We start from the raw sequence: 16982 nt of genomic DNA, 5'->3' as shown, positions 1-16982 counted from the left end.
CCTAGGGTTCCTATTTAGGGTTTTCGAGGGGTCTTTCTAGAATTTTTACACTTTAGGGTTTTGGTGCTACCTAAGTCCATTAAGTATGATATCTTATGATCATTTCTAAGGAGTTTTGAAGTTTTCTTTCTTTGGGCTTTGTTGACACTCCCAAGCCTATTTTAGGGTTAAGTGCCCTACCCTAGGGTTTTACCCATGACATGTCACATCAGTACAACTTGTTTGAAATTTTTGCCTTGTGAATGCATTCTAAGTGTAACAATCACATGATATGCTGATGCTCATGATGTTATGCTCAAGTTTTAGTGGCAGTAACACCAGGGGTGTTACACCCTTCCCCCCATAGAAGAATCTCGTCCTGAGATTAAAAGTCTTAGTGCAAGTAATGGAAAAGGAAACACATTATAACTTTATTTCCTTATTTCTGGTACAAGGCAGGGGTGGTATGGGGTTTATTCCTTTATTACAACAAGTGTACATATCTTATAATTTATATGAAGCTAAAAAGCCTAGGAAATTCTTTTCTAAAAAGTCTTGAGTTTCCCAAGTAGCTTCGTCTTCTGTGTGTTAGTTCCATTGTATCTTATAAAACTTGAGAGTTCTCCTTTGGGTAATTCTGTCCTTTTGATCCAAGACTCGAATAGGATGTTCTGAATATGTCAAGTCTGGTTCTAAGGCAACATCTGTTACTTCAACGGTTCGATCTGGAACCTGAAGACACTTCTTCAATTGAGATACGTGGAACACATTGTGCACCGCAGACAATGTTTCAGGTAATTGGAGTCGGTATGCCACTGGTCCACATTGTTCAAGAATAGGGAAAGGACCAATGTACCGGGGCGCAAGCTTCCCTTTTACCCCGAAATGTGATACACCCTTCATTGGTGAGACTTTCAGGTAGACATAATCTTCAACTTGAAAGTACAAGGGTTTGCGTTGCTTGTCTGCATAACTCTTTTGGCGAGCTTGGGCTTCTTTCAAATTATGTATTATTCGTTGAACCTTCTCTTTTGTTTCTTTTACCATATCAGGCCTGAAAAACCATCGCTCTTCTGGTTCAGACCAGTTTAATGGAGTACGACACCGTCATCCATACAAAGCTTCAAAGGGTGCCATTTTGATGCTCTCTTGATAGCTTTTATTGTATGAGAACTCCGCTAATGGTAAGCAATCATCCCATTTCTGCGGAAACTCCAAAACACATGATCGCAACATGTCTTCAAGTATCTGATTTACCCTCTCAGTCTGCCCACTAGTTTGTGGATGATAGGCCGAACTATGGAGCAACTTAGTTCCCAAGGATTTGTGAAGTTCTTCCCAGAATTTGGATACAAATTGAGGTCCACCATCCGACACTATTGTCTTTGGAACACCGTGCAAACTGAGAATATGAGCAATATATAGTTCCACATATGTGGCCACTGTATACTTCACTTTGACTAGGAGAAAGTGGGCGATCTTTGTGAGTCGATCAATGATAACCCAGATGGAATCATACCCTTTTGCTGTCCTGGGTAACACCACAATGAAGTCCATACTAATATCCTCCCATTTCCATGTTGGTATAGGTAAAGATTGCAATGGACCAGCAGTTTTCATATGTATGGCCTTGACACGTCTGCAAGTGTCACATCTCGCCACATAGCGTGCAATTTCAATCTTCATCTTCGTCCACCAATAATGCTGCTTTTAGATCATGATACATCTTAGTGCTTCCGGGATGAATTGAATAGCGACTAAGATGTGCTTCATCTAGAATTTGATGGCGGATCTCATCATTCTTGGGCACAACTATGCGGTTATTAAACCATTCAACGCCTTGATCATCTTTTCTGAAGCAGTTGGCTTTACCGGCCTCCATTTGCACATGAATGTGTTTCATACCCTCATCATTTCTTTGTGCATCAATTATTCTTTGCAGAAGAACTGACTCAAGCTTAAAGTGATTTGAAGTTCCATGTTGAATCATTCCCAGGTTCAACTTCTCCATTTCTTGGCATAATGTAATGTCAGAAGTCTTCATTGTAAGACAATAGCAGGAAGCCTTGTGACTTAGTGCATATACCACTACATTGGCCTTGCCTGGGTGATAGTGAATCTCCAATTCATAATCCTTAATCAGCTCAAGCCATCTCCTCTGCCTCAGGTTCAGCTCTGACTGGGTAAAGATGTACTTCAAACTTTTACGATATGTATAGATATGATAGATATTTCCCAGCAGATAATGACGCCATATTTTCAGGGCATGAACCACAGCAGCTAATTCCAGGTCATGAGTTGGATAATGTTCCTCATGCCCACACAATTGTCTTGAGGCGTATGCTACAACTTGACCTTCTTGCATCAAGAGACAACCTAAACCACTGCCTGATGCGTCACAATACACATCAAACGACTTTTCAATGTCCGGTTGAGCTAATACCGGAGCAGTGGTTAATAACACCTTCAGCTGCTCGAAGGCTTCATTGCATCTTGAAGACCAATTAAATTTGGTATCGTTCTTCAATAAACTTGTGATTGGTTTCATAAGCTTGGAAAAATCTGGAATAAATCGGCGGTAATAACCAGCCAGTCTAAAGAAACTTCGGATTTGATGTATAGTGGTTGGTGGTTTCCACTCCAAAATATCCTTGACTTTGCTGGGATCCACCGCAATCCCCTTGGCAGACAATACGTGTCCCAAAAATTGGATCTCCTCCAGCCAAAACGCGCATTTACTGAATTTAGCATATAATTGATGCTCCCTGAGGCGCGTTAACATGATCCGCAAATGTCGAGCATGCTCCTCTTCATTCTTGGAATATATCAAAATATCATCAATGAAGACTACCACGAATTTATCCAACTCGGGCATGAATACCGAGTTCATCAGATATGTGAAGTGGGCAGGAGCATTTGTTAATCCGAAAGATATAACCAGATATTAAAATAATCAATACCGCGTAGTGAATGCGGTCTTGGGTATATCTTCGGGTCGGATACGGATCTGATGGTAACCCGACATGAGGTCAATCTTGGAAAATACCCGAGCTCCGGTTAGCTGATCAAATAAGATATCAATCCGGGGAAGAGGGTACTTATTTTTGATTGTGACCTCATTAAGGGGTCTATAATCCATGCACATCCGAAGCGTTTGGTCCTTCTTCTTGATAAAGATGGCTGGACAACCCCAAGGTGACGAGCTTGGTCGGATGAATCCCTTTTCTAGCAGATCTTGTAATTGTGTCTTGAGCTCTGCCAACTCATTCGGAGGCATTTGGTATGACCTTCTAGAAATAGGAGCCGTATCAGGCTTCAACTTAATCACAAATTCTCCATCTCTCTCTGGAGGCAATCCAGGCAGATCTTCTAGAAAGACATCTGGGAATTCACATACCACCGGAATATCTTGGATCTCTGGTACTATGGCTTCATAAACTCTGCCAACTGGTTTAGCTGGAATAGCTACAGGGATGGACAAGAGAACCTCTTCCTGACCATAGCTCAACCTGATGGTTCTTAGATCAGTGTTGAGGATAGCTTTGTGTTGGGCTAACCAATTCATGCCCAGAATTACATCTATATCATGGCCTTTCAGAACAATCATATTTGTGGAAAAGTCCCGTTCAGCCAATGTTTCGGGCACATGGAAAGCCATTTCTTTAGTGAATATTTGTCCCCCAGACAAATGAATAATGAACCCTTCCCTTGATTCAATGCATGGAATGCAATGTTTCTCCACAAACTTCTTGCTTATGAATGTATGTGAAGCACCAGAATCAAAGAGAATGACTGCAGGGTGATTGGCCACGAGAAACATACCCATCATGATCGGTTCTCCCTCCGGTGTAGTGGCCACTTGTGTATAATAGATTCGCCCAGTTTTCTTCATATTCTTCCCTGCTACATTGTTTGCCGTATTTCCCTTGCCTTGGCTGGAACTCCCCGGGTTCTGCTGATTATTAGAGTTGTTCCGCTTCGGATATGGGCAGTCTTTGATGAAATGTCCAGACTTCCCACAATTGAAGCAACCAGTATATGAGCTCGGGAGTGCGGGGGAAACGAGCACTAGGGGCACTCGGCTGAGTTGTTAAGGTGGGGGCAGTAGCAGGGCAGATGAATACAGGCTGTTTAAAGGGGTAGGAGGGTGGACGAGGTGAAGAACAGTTTTGATTAAAAGGTCGGATCACCAACCTTTGTCGTTTTTCAGGCCCCTGGTTGGACCTGTCACCTCCATAGCCCTTTGTCTTGCCTGGGCCTGCATATTTGGCTTCAACTGCCAGCGTCGTGCTGACAGCCCTGCTGTAGGAGAGGTCGAGGCAGGTAGCCATCTTCCGTTGTAGCCGGTCATTAAGGCCCCTCATAAAACAATTCCTCCTTTTCAGGTTAGTGTTGACCTGGTCAATGGCGTACTGGGACAAATGATTGAACTTGTTGAGACTCCACTTTGCTTAAGCTTCATGAATTCTTCTTGCTTCATAAGGAGCACTCCTTCAGGAATGTAGTGCTCTCGAAATGCCAATTTAAATTCGTCCTAGGTGACTTGATGGCCGGCAGGCTGAATGGCCACATAATTTCCCCACCAGGTGCTGGCAGGGCCTCTTAACTGCTGCGCCGCAAACAAGGGCTTCTGAGTCTTCGTGCATCAGAGGAGTCCAAACTTCTGCTCAATAACCTGAATCCATTCGTCAGCTTCGAGGGGATCTTCGGCCTTGACGAATAGTGGAGGACGTGTTTCTGAGAAATCCAAATATGAAGTTTCGCGGGGTCCTTGCAGATAAGCTCTCCCACCTTGCTGCTGTAGTTGCTGTCCCGCCATTTCGCGAAGGAAGCGGGTGTTGTCATCGGTCGCGGTGACCAAGGCAGCGATAGCCTCGGCCAGCGTGGGTGGAACCGGTGGTGGATTTGGTGTATCATCTTGGCCACGGGATGTTCCCGCGCCGTCATGTGCACGAGTTCGAGATGACATCTGAAGCAAAGAAATATTTGGAAAATATCACATGCTGATACATACCATCATTTTACATTACTTAAGAGGTAATGTTACAAACTCAATGTACAACATGACATCATTACCTATTTTACACTAACACTATTTATAAACTATACTACTACTAGTACTTATTATCCTTAGCAGCTTCGTTGTCGGGTGTAGGGGTCCATTCATCAGCCAGGTTCATTGAAGGAGGGGGCTTGAAAAGATCTAGTTCCCCACCAAAAGCTTCACCTGCTGTTCCAGAAGGTCCAGCTCCCATTCCGACAGGATCTGCAGGTACGTCAGGGTGCAATCGCGAATACAATACATGAACTTCCTCATGTAATGTATTGCAGTACACCTGCAAGTTATCAACGACCGTGCTAAGCTCCTCCGCACAGGCTCGAGCTTTGGCCTCTCGGTCCCAAGCAATGGAACGCGAGTTGATGGCCCAGTCGAGTGCCAAATCTCGTTTAGCAAGCTCGTCTTGCAGATGCCGGATGTCAGTTCTTAACTCATTTATGCGCTGACCATCCTCGACCCACACACTGTTTCTATGACACAATTCCGTTCGAAGCTGCTCCACCTGAGCTTCCAGATCTTTGATGGGATCATTGCTGCCGCTGCTACTATCCTCATGCCTTGGAGCTAGTTGATGGCGAGGCACGCCAATCGATCCGGTGGATTTGCGCACGGTTTTCCTTGTGCGCGGCGGCATATCTCCATAAGGCGGAAAATCTTATTAGTATTGTTTTTAACATGATGCATGCATAATTACAGAATCAACCTTAGTTGATTCACAACCTTCTATATATTGCACTCTACTATCTGGTCTTTAAAATAAGTACTTCAGAAGGTAGTTAGATAGGAGAGAAAGAAATTTTCTTAGGTAAGTCTTTGAAAATTCTTTTTGAAAATGCCTCATAACATCTGCAGAGATAGGCTTTGCTCCGATACCAGCTGTGACTGAACCTCCCAAGTCATTAGGCCCACCCACAGTTGTCCTTGTCCATCGGACCTCAGACAACCCTGTAGATGCACCTGATCACTTGACAAGTACGATATCTGTAATCTTTACCTGGCCCAAGAGCGTTTTACCCATCACGCAGATATTATAACACATCGGAGGTACGAGTATGCGGAAGCAGTTACAACAACTTTATTTTAGATTAAAGTATAGAAAGAGTAGTATTATTACAGACCAAAGCAAAAATATAACTTGGGAGGCAAAAACCCCTCCCGATAAATAGTAAAAAGTTTTTAAGGGAGGACACTTCCTCCCGAGGCTTCAGTCTTGGTTTTCTTACTTTGGCACCACCTTGGAACAAAAGCAACAAAAATTTGCTACTTCCTCACCTAAAACAACATGGGACAAAGCCCTGAGTATGAGTACTTTCACAAGTCTTACCCGTCAAAATAAAAGACTCTCAAGGATATGCTGGCTTTAAGGGAGTCAAGGTAAAGCTTAATCAAGAATCAAGACTCTGTTTGCAAAAATGCTTACTAATAGTGGATCCTTAAAAATCCAATTTTATTAGCAGGTTAAGTCATTACCCGAGTCTAGAGTTCTTTCTACCTTAGTTCAAGCACTTGACCTATACTAGCCAATTTCTTATCAACCCTTCTTATTCACTGAATTGCTACGTGTAGGGCAGTGACCAAGTCTTCATATCCGAGAAGTAACAGCGATCCGAATCGATTAATACTCAGCTGAGGATCTCCAATCACACGACATATGTAGCACTTAACCCTTGCATATGTCAACTCGCCACCGGGGTTCTTAAGACTAGATCAGGTTCACGCCAACCGAGAGCACAGATACACCACCGTCCAGCCTCTTGCCATAGAGGGTACACGCTACTCTCGCCATCTCTCCACTCCCATTGCGTGTTATCTTATTCTGGTATTAGTCTGCTCGAGGCAAAGCTTACCCATGATGATGCATGTGACCAGTTAAAGGGTCCTCGATCAGCAAGCCTACATCGACAAGGTCCTTAATCGGCTCAGACGGAGACACTACACCGAGACTCTCTTCTCGTGCAAGTCACCCGCCGGTCTCAGCTTTACCATTTCAAACCCAAAGTTTGGTACCTGCAGAGGTACATCTTTTCTGATGTTTAACCCATCATGGCCAGGATGGATCCACCATCAAGTTTTATTTTTGGAAACATCCCACCCACTTTGAAGCATCATCTTTTGTCAAAACAAAACATTTTTGATTTTCTAGAGCAAAGCTAAGCATAAGAAAAACCTTTTTGTAAAACAGGTGATCAAGGTAAGGTAATCGAATTCTCAAGGAAGGAAAATGCATCAATTTGTTTAGCACTCAACTCCTATCACCTAATGCATCAAGCAAGTGAGAAAGATTTAAAATAGCAAGGAGGTGGCAAATGCACCGGGGCTTGCCTTGTGTTATAGGTGAGTCAGGCTCTGCTCCACAGATGTCAAAGTAAAAGCAGTTCCCTGCCTCAGGTTCTTCAGGTGGTGGTGGTGTAGTCCTTGCTTCTTCAACTTCTATCTCTTCTTCGTTTTCTATATATAGCCATATATAATCATGAATGCTCATGTAATGCTTATGAAAATGCAAAGATAATAAAAGTATATTATCTAATGTCTTGAATATAATTTTCCTTCACGAATCTCTAGGAAACTAGGGTTTTTGGAGTCTATAGTGAAGTTCATAAGGCACGAGACTAGGGTTTTGGGTTCTGGATACCAAACATGGTCCAAATCATACCAAACTTTACTCGAGGCTTCTAAATATTATTTAAAGCTTATCTAAAAAGCTTGGTGATTTTTGGGCTTATTAATTAATTTCTAAAATTCCATGGGTATGAGTTTTGGCTATTTTAAATACTCCATAATTCCTTATTTGGATTAAAAATCCTAAAACTATTTTTATTAAATACTATAGAAAATCAGGAGCCTAGCAAAATTGGTCTGGTATTTTTAGCATTTTTCTGTAATTTTCTAGAAATTCTCTAACTCTGGGTGAAAAAGAAAAAAGAGCCAATAGTTCTGGGCCGAAACTGGCCCAAGGTGGCCCGTACCCAGGCGGAAGCGTGCCCGCGCACGCCCGCGCGTTGCCAGGTTTGCACAGAGACCCCTGGTCATTTGAAAAACTAGTTAATAGTCCTGCGCACTATTTCTATGTGTCACTGACATTTGCGTCAAGGACCCTCACCTTCTATTCTTTCGCGAATTGAGGTCCCTGACCATGGGCGGCGGAGCAATGGCTCCGACAAGCTTGCACTGGCCAGGATACGCGATGACCGGTGCTCCCACATGGCTAACACCTAATTCAACCCTTAACAACCGTTTTCCCTCAATCAATTTCACTAGCGGAGCTCTGATTCGTCCAGTCCACGGAGACAACGTAGATAATGGATGAACAAACATGTTCCCGGTGATCTAGGGTAGTCTAGCTCAATTGAATGGGTCGAACAACATTAGGGGAACCTAAGGATGCTAAGACGAGAGAGCAGAGAGTATGAACAAACCTAGAACAAGCTAGCCACGGCGAGGATGCTTTCACGGTGGCGGAAACCGATTTGGGGGAATTTTGAAATTGGCGTGCTCTAGTGGATGATTTGAGGCACGAGTTGCTGGATTAGGTGCTTGACTACTTAGCGGAGCCGAGGGTGTGCGCAATTTATAGCGTGCTTGAATGGTTGCCGGTGAATTTGATGGAGACATGCGGCGATTTGAGAGGAGGAGGGGCACTGACGCAAACGATTAGTGGCTTTCATCGTGGCGGACTCACCGACGATCACCGGATATGCTTAACGCGACCTACTGCGATGTGGTAAGATGCTCGGACACGTGGCGCATGGTCGGTAAGCGGCCAGCGCCGGCGAGGACCAATTTGGCCGACCATAATCCAAGTGGGTGCGGCGAACTCCCCGTCGATCGGGTCCCAGTTTATCTGGCGCCAAGATCTTTACGCGACCGTGATTATCTCCATACCAGAGGACACGAATCGTAGTGACGACGCGAATCATGGTGCGATGGTCACCGGCGGCGAGGGGCGATGTATCTGAAGATCTTCTTCAGTTCACTGTACCATGAGAACTCCAATTCAGAGCCTCTGTCCGACCAACTTGCAGGACACATAACTCTAATTTCTGCATGAGAACTTGCTAATCTCTCAGTAACAAACTTGCAGTCCTTCATACCAGCTGCAATCTTGCTATGGTGGTCAGACTCAAATACTTACCAGATTTTCTTCAACAGAGCTCCAAAGTTCACCCTAAGCTACTGCAGTAAGATTTCAGATCTTGAGCTGACTGACAGCCCAACTTTGAGTCCATTTAACTCCAACTTTTGCATAACACTTGTGTTTGATGACTTAAACAAAGTTATACCCCTTTAATAGCTCTATACTCTTGATGTGTTGACCTATGGAAAATTCTTTATGAATTGGGAGATATAAAGCTCTAAAGTTGACCCCTTTATACTGAATTCAGACTTAGTAACATATAGTTTATGGGTTGCCCATTTTACAAATAAGTCCAATTTCCATAATTTGACTTGTGAATCCACAAAGGTGTGAACCATATGATTTGGGATGCCTAAATACTTTGGCTTTTGCACTTGGGTCCAAAAGTGCACTAATTTTACACTTAGCCCCCTAGGGTTCCTATTTAGGGTTTTCGAGGGGTCTTTCTAGAATTTTTACACTTTAGGGTTTTGGTGCTACCTAAGTCCATTAAGTATGATATCTTATGATCATTTCTAAGGAGTTTTGAAGTTTTCTTTCATTTGGGCTTTGTCGACACTCCCAAGCCTATTTTAGGGTTAAGTGCCCTACCCTAGGGTTTTACCCATGACATGTCACATCAGTACAACTTGTTTGAAATTTTTGCCTAGTGAATGCATTCTAAGTGTAACAATCACATGATATGCTGATGCTCATGATGTTATGCTCAAGTTTTAGTGGCAGTAACACCAGGGGTGTTACACATTATGAGTCAAAATTCAGTTCCTGGGTTGACTGATAGCCACACTTCAAGTCCATTTATCTCCAATTTTTGTATAGCATCAATGCTTAGTCACTTAAGCAAAGTTGTACTCCTATCATAGCTCTACAAGATTGATGTATTGACTTAGAGCAAAATCTTCATGAATTAAGAAATACAATGCTCCAAAGTTGACCCAATCTCACTGAAATTCAGAGTTAGCCACATAAGTGTGCTTGGGACTTTTTGCAATTAAGTCCAAATTACACCACACTACTTGAAAATCCTCCAATGTAAAAGTTGCTTGGTTTTTGATATTGTACCACTTTGATACTTACATTTTGGTCCAAAAGTGTATAGAATTTGAATTCACCCCCTAGGGTACAAATTAGGGTTTTCTAGAGTTTTGAGCACTCTAGGGTTTTTGTGCCACTCAAATTCATGACTCTTGATCTATTATGAATATTTCCAATGAATTTTGAGGTATTACTCATATTGGTTTCACTTTCACCCATAGGCCCCAATCCCAGGTTAAGTACATTACCCTAAGGTTAAGAATACTTGAAGCCATCATATCACACATGTTTTGAAGCTTTACCTAGTAGATGCATTCTAGGTGTAACAAACAACATGAAATGTCAATGCATTTGATGTTATGCTCAAGTTTTAGTGCCAGTAACACCAGTGTTGGGGGTATGCTTCATAGCCAAAGATCCTAAAGGAAGAAACACCTTCGGCAGATCCTATCAAAAGCAATACCGAAGCTATCGCCTATAAAGCTTCGGCACAAGTGACATGTCTCAAGACGAAGGGGTGAACCGACTTAAAGATGAAATGACCTAAAGACCCATGATATTCTGTGTCATTATTGTAGTTGATTGTAAAGGGCATAAATGTAATTATACACAGGCTGCGCCCTGTGCCTATAAATAGGTGAACAGTACCTCTGTACTGTTCACGCAATCTGGTAATCTGGCACATTACGCTGGAATTACTGCTTTCTGCCAAGGCGAAGGTATAAATGTACCTAAATATTATGTTTTAATATTTAGGTTTGTATAATAAAATATGTGAATGATCTTATGTGTTTTTTGATATATCATTCCCTTATGTTTCATATTTTTTATACTTTATCCTACATTGTTTTATAACTCTAATCACGAAGGTATGACCTTCGTGATATCTTGCTCATGGCCTTCGTCCGAGGTTCATTAAATCCTTGGAGAGATAATGCTTCAGTGGACGAAGGGCATTAATATTTAACATTTTATGTTGCCTTGTTCTTAATTCATAGCATTTGAGAACAAGTCCCCAACATTGGCGCCCACCTCCGGTGAACTCACTTCCACTTTTTGAGTTAATGGCTTCGTTCAACAACCAAGCTGGAGCTGCTTCGGCTATGAAGCTGGTACTCCCGATAATAGGCGGTTCATGCTCAGAGCCGGCCAACAAGAAGCAGAAGAAGGAGGCACAAAGAAGGGTACAACATGTCAGGGTGCAGGGACCCTTCATCAAGTCGAGATGGTCTCATATCCCAATTACCTTCTCCCAAGAGGACCTTCAGCTCAAGGATTACCCTCATAATGATGCTATGGTTATTTCTTGCGTTATCAAAGGATTTCTGGTCCACAATGTTCTAGTTGATACGGGCAGTGCAACGGATATTATATTTGCTAAGGCCTTCAGACAGATGCAAGAGCCAGAGGATAAGATTCATGATGCTACACACCCTCTTTGTGGCTTCAGAGGAAGGCAGATTGTAGCGCTCGGCAAGATCACGATGCTGGTGACCTACAGATTTGTCAACAATACAAGGACTGAGCAAGTTGTGTTTGATATTGTCGACATGGAGTACCCCTACAATGCAATCATTGGTCGTGGACACTCAATGCTTTTGAAGCAATTCTTCATCCAGCATATTTAAGTATGAAGATACCTTCGGATCAAGGGCCTATTGCTATTCATGGAAGTCAGGAAGCTGCCAGAAAGGCTGAAGGAAACTGGACAGATTCAAAAGCAATCCATAATATAGATGGAGCCGAAGCTTGTGATCAGTATAAGTACAGAAGGGAGAAGGCTGCTTCGGCCGATCAGCCGAAGCCCACGCTTTTATGTGAATATATAGCAGAGCAAAAGGTGATGCTTGGATCTCAATTGTCTGAGGAACATGAGAAAACTCTAACAAGGTTTCTGTTCAACAACAAAGATGTTTTCGCATGGTCAGCCAACAATCTCTGTGGTGTCAACAGGGATGTCATTGAACACTCGCTCAATGTCGATCCATCCTTCAGACCCAGAAAGCAGAGGCTTCGGAAAATGTCTGATGACAAAGCCGAAGGTGCTCGGAATGAAGTGAAAATACTTCTTAGTGCTGGAGTCATCAGAGAAGTAAAATACCCAGAATGGCTAGCCAACACTGTTATGGTGAAGAAGGTCAATGGTAAATGGAGAATGTGCATTGATTTTACTGATCTCAACAAAGCTTGTCCAAAGGATGAGTTCCGATTACCAAGAATAGATTCTCTAGCAGATGCAACAGCTTCGTCAGAGCTCATGAGTCTACTAGATTGCTATTCAGGCTACCATCAAATCTAGATGAAGAAGGAAGATGAGCCAAAAACCAGCTTCATAACCCCCAGCGGAACATATTGTTATCTTTGGATGCCTGAGGGGCTCAAGAATGCTGGAGGAAGCTTCAGTAGGATGACAGCGAAAGTCCTTCACTCTCAGATAGGCAGAAATGTGCTAACATATGTTGATGATATCATAGTAAAAAGCACGAAGCAGGAAAATCACATTGCTGATCTGCAGGAAACATTTGCTAATTTTAGGCAAGCTGGTCTGAAGTTGAATCCAGAAAAATGTGTCTTCGGAGTAAAAAAGGGAAAATTCCTTGGTTGTTTAGTTTCAACAAAAGGGATCAAAGCTAATCCAAATAAAATCGAAGCTATCCTTCGGATGGAGCCGCCAAGCACAAAGAAGGGGGCTCAACGGCTGACAGGAAGACTGGCATCTTTGAATCGATTCATATCTAGATCAGTAGAGAGAATTTACCATTCTTTGAAGTGCTGAAGTCGGCCGAAGTCTTTCAATGGGGATCAGCTCAGCAGAAAGCCTTCGAAGAGCTGAAGCAATACCTGATAGATCTAACAACGTTAACTCCACCCGCGCCAGGGGCTCCTCTGCTATTGTATGCGGCAGCTTCGCACTCTGCAGTGAGTGCGGCACTTGTACAAGAGAAGCTTGAAAGACAAAATAAAAAGCAAGTCCAAGTATATTTTGTCTCTAAAGTGTTAAGCTTATCAAAGAAAAATTACACAGAGTTGGAGAAAGTGTTGTATGCTGTATTAATGGCTTCCAGGAAGCTTCAACATTATTTCCAAGATTACCATATAATTGTTCCCTCGTCACAGCCTCTGAAGGATATTATGAGGAATAGAGAAGCTACTGGAAGGGTTGGAAAGTGGGCTGTAGAGCTCAATGAATTTATCATTGATTACGTGCACAGATCTTCAATTCAATCCCAGGCGCTAGCAGAGTGGACGCCAGGGGCTCACGAAGAAGGGACAAACAAGGATACCGAAGCTTGGACGGTGTTCTGTGATGGTTCTTGGGGAACCTTCGGTGCAGGAGCAGCTGCAGTACTAGTAGCACCTTCAAAAGTCAAAACATGTTTTGCAGTCAAACTGGACTTCAGTTGCACCAATAATATTGCTGAGTACGAAGCACTTCTTTTGGGGCTTCGAAAACTAAGGGCAATGGGAATAAGAAGGGCCATCCTAAAGACTGATTCTCAAGTTATTTCTGGCCATGTGGATAAGAGCAGCAGGGCACGAGACCCGAAGCTAGAAAAATATCTGGATGCAGTCCGAAGGTTGGAAGCTTCCTTCGAGGGGTTTTCCGTCAAAAATATTCTAAGAGGTGAAAATGAGCATGCGGATTTGCTAGCCAAATCAGCGGCTCAGGGGCTCCCTTTACCCTCCGAAGTATTTTTTGAAACAATAAAAGCACCTTCGGTTGAGCTCATGGAAAGAGCAGTGCTCACTATTTCTCCAGTGCACAGTGAAGATTGGAGAACTGAAATAATATCTTTCCTTCAAGGAAATTGTCTTTCAAGTGACGAAGCTTATAACAAAAGAATGGAGGAAAGAACAAGACCATATGTCATGATAGAAGGGGAATTGTATTAACATGGAGTTTGTTCACCACTCCTCAAATGTTTATCAAGAACCGAAGGTATCGAATTGATGAAGGAGATACACGCAGGTCTGTGTGGACCTCACATCGGATCTAGGCCCTTGCTGGGAAAATTTTTTCGTCAAGGATTTTATTGGCCGAAGGCAGCTTCGGATGCAGCAGAATTAGTTCAAAAATGTGAAGGATGTCAAAAATGTGCAAGAGATCAGAAACAACCTTCGTCTCTAACTCAGTTAATACAACCGACTTGGTCGTTGCAAAGGTGGGGCCTCGATTTGCTAGGCCCACTTCCACCAGCACAAGGAAATCTAAAATATGTTGTAGTGGCGGTAGAATATTTTTCCAAGTGGATCGAGGTGAAGCCTTTAGCCACAATAACTTCGGTCACTGTCCAAAAGTTTTTCTGGCAAAATATTTTTTGTCGCTTCGGAGTGCCGAAGGCTATTACTGTGGACAACGGAACACAGTTCGATGCTGAAGCTTTCAAAGAGTTCTGTGAACAAATTGGAACGAAGATCCATTTTGTATCGGTTAGACATCCGGAGTCAAATGGACTTGTCGAAAGAGCTAATGGCATTATAATGACGGGAATAATGAAGTTAATCTTCAATCAGCCCAGAGGAAAGTGGCCAGATGAATTGATCAAAGTGGTGTGGAGCCACAACACAACAATATCAAGGTCAACAGGTTTTACACCATTCAAATTATTGTTTGGTGACGAAGCAATAACCCCAGAAGAAGCTAAAGTAGGATCAATAAGAACAGTGGCTTCGGTAGAGGCAGAAGCTGATTATTCTATGGCAAAAGATGCTATAGAAGGGATCAGGCTTCAGGCTGTGGAGAACATCAATAAATATCAAGCCGAAACAATAAAATGGCGTGATAGAAAAGTTCGGTTAAAAAACATTAAGCCAGGGCACTTGGTACTTCGGAGAGTTGCCAACCCAGATACAGTAGGCAAGCTACAGTTGAAGTGGGAAGGACGTTTTCTGGTAGTGTCTTCGTCAAGACCCGGTTCTTGCAGATTGAAGGATATGGACGGCAACGACATTCCTAGATCTTGGAATGCGGATGAGCTTCAGCGATATTATGTATAGCTTGATGTAATCTTTTTTATTTTTTTCTATGGCACCCTTTTCCTTTCTAAAGGGGACGAAAGGTTTTTAATGGGGCCATAGCATGTAATTTCTCTTTTTCTTATTTTAGCTCTACAAGAGCAATATCCCCCAAAAAATGTAAATGTAAAAGCTGAGCATGCACCATCGAGTGCAAAGAGAAAAGAAAAAACAGGGAGAAGCTCGAAAGACGTCCCTAAGGGGATGCAGAGCACGATGAAGCTATAATAAGCCGTTTCTAAGGGAGCACAGTGTAAGTTTTCTGCTCAAAAGTCGTTCCTAAGGGAATGCAGAGCTTACAACAAAAAGTCAACGCTGATTCCACCGAAATATAAGGCGAAGCGCGAAAAGTCAACGCGATACCGCCGAAATAGAAGGCGAAGAAGTTCAAAAGACGTTCCTAAGGGAATGCAGAACTTACAGCGAAAGTCAGCGCTGATACACCGAAAAATAAGCGGTGAAGCCGAAAAATAAATGGTAAAGAGACTTTTGTTATTTCTAAGGGAATGAAGGCTATGGTTGTGGCTTCGTATGCGTGTGTTTGGACATTCATTTGCACGGTACATTACATCATACATTTGCATTCATAAACATTCATTTAGACATACATAGGATCATCATCATCATAACACAGGCAGTTGCTTCGGCTCTAAAGTTAAGGCTGCGGCAAAAAGAAAAAGAAGCAGTTTTATGCTTCACTGTGTACGAAAAGAAGGGAAGGTGTTTTTCGCCTTCGGCTCAAAAATGCTAAGTTCGTTCACACCGAAGCACTTTATACATTGATGGAGAGGTAAGAATATATTACAAGGTATGGACAAAGTTCAGAGTAAAATTTAATTACATTATTCTTTACAAAAGTTATTACAAAAGTTCTTAGAGTTTTTTCTACAGTTATCTATTCAAGCTTCATTAGTATCCATTGAGCTTCGGCTTCAGCTTCGTCATCCGTTAAGCTTCGGCTTCGTCTTCTTACTCTTTAGTTTCGTCGGCTTCGTCATCCTGTATATATTAAAGTATTGTAAAGAAGATTCAAGTTTGAAGGAAGATGTAAGCACAAGGTATGATTTTGTTACCGGCTTAAGATGACTCCGAGCTTCATCACCAGCTATGCTTCATCCACCCTTTGTCCATACAAGTTTTATAAATCTATTTGCTATGCTTCGGGCAAGGTTGGGAATATTATCCAGATCTGCTGGTGATAAACTGAAATTGGGTCTATTGACAACCTTTCCATGTTCGCAGCCAGATTTCAGGAAGGCGACAGTTGTGCCCCGAGAAGCTACCAGGGCACAAAAGTCACCATGTCCAGCTATAACTTCATCAAGGTCATCAATTTCACCTTCGATATGTTCGAAGGCTCCTGGCAGGTCTTCAGTCGAATGATTAAATTTCTCGCTGCTGGCTCCAACCAAATAGAAGACCTGCTTCAGTCGTTGTATACATCGATTACTGAACTCCAGACATTTGTTTTCAAGCCTTGTCAATGATTTTTGCAAATCTGAACTTTTCTGGACCTCGGCCTCAAATTTTGCATTAAGATTATGCTTTTCTTGTTCAAAGCTTTCTGACTGGGAGAGAAGCTTCGTATTTAATTCTGCTATTTTAGCTTCAGCTTCTGCCAATAAGCCTTCGGTTGTCTGAAGCTCGAAGTCCTTCTTTTCAAGAGCAGTTGATTGGTCTCTTATTTTGCTTTCTAAACTCTCAATTATAACTTCGTGTTTTTTATCCTCCAAATCTTGCTGCATTTTCAAAGCTTTA

The sequence above is a fragment of the Zea mays genome, chromosome 2 (assembly GCF_902167145.1).
Source record: "Zea mays cultivar B73 chromosome 2, Zm-B73-REFERENCE-NAM-5.0, whole genome shotgun sequence".
NCBI classification, from domain to species: domain Eukaryota; kingdom Viridiplantae; phylum Streptophyta; class Magnoliopsida; order Poales; family Poaceae; genus Zea; species Zea mays.
Note: the sequence above shows the minus strand (reverse complement) of the source record.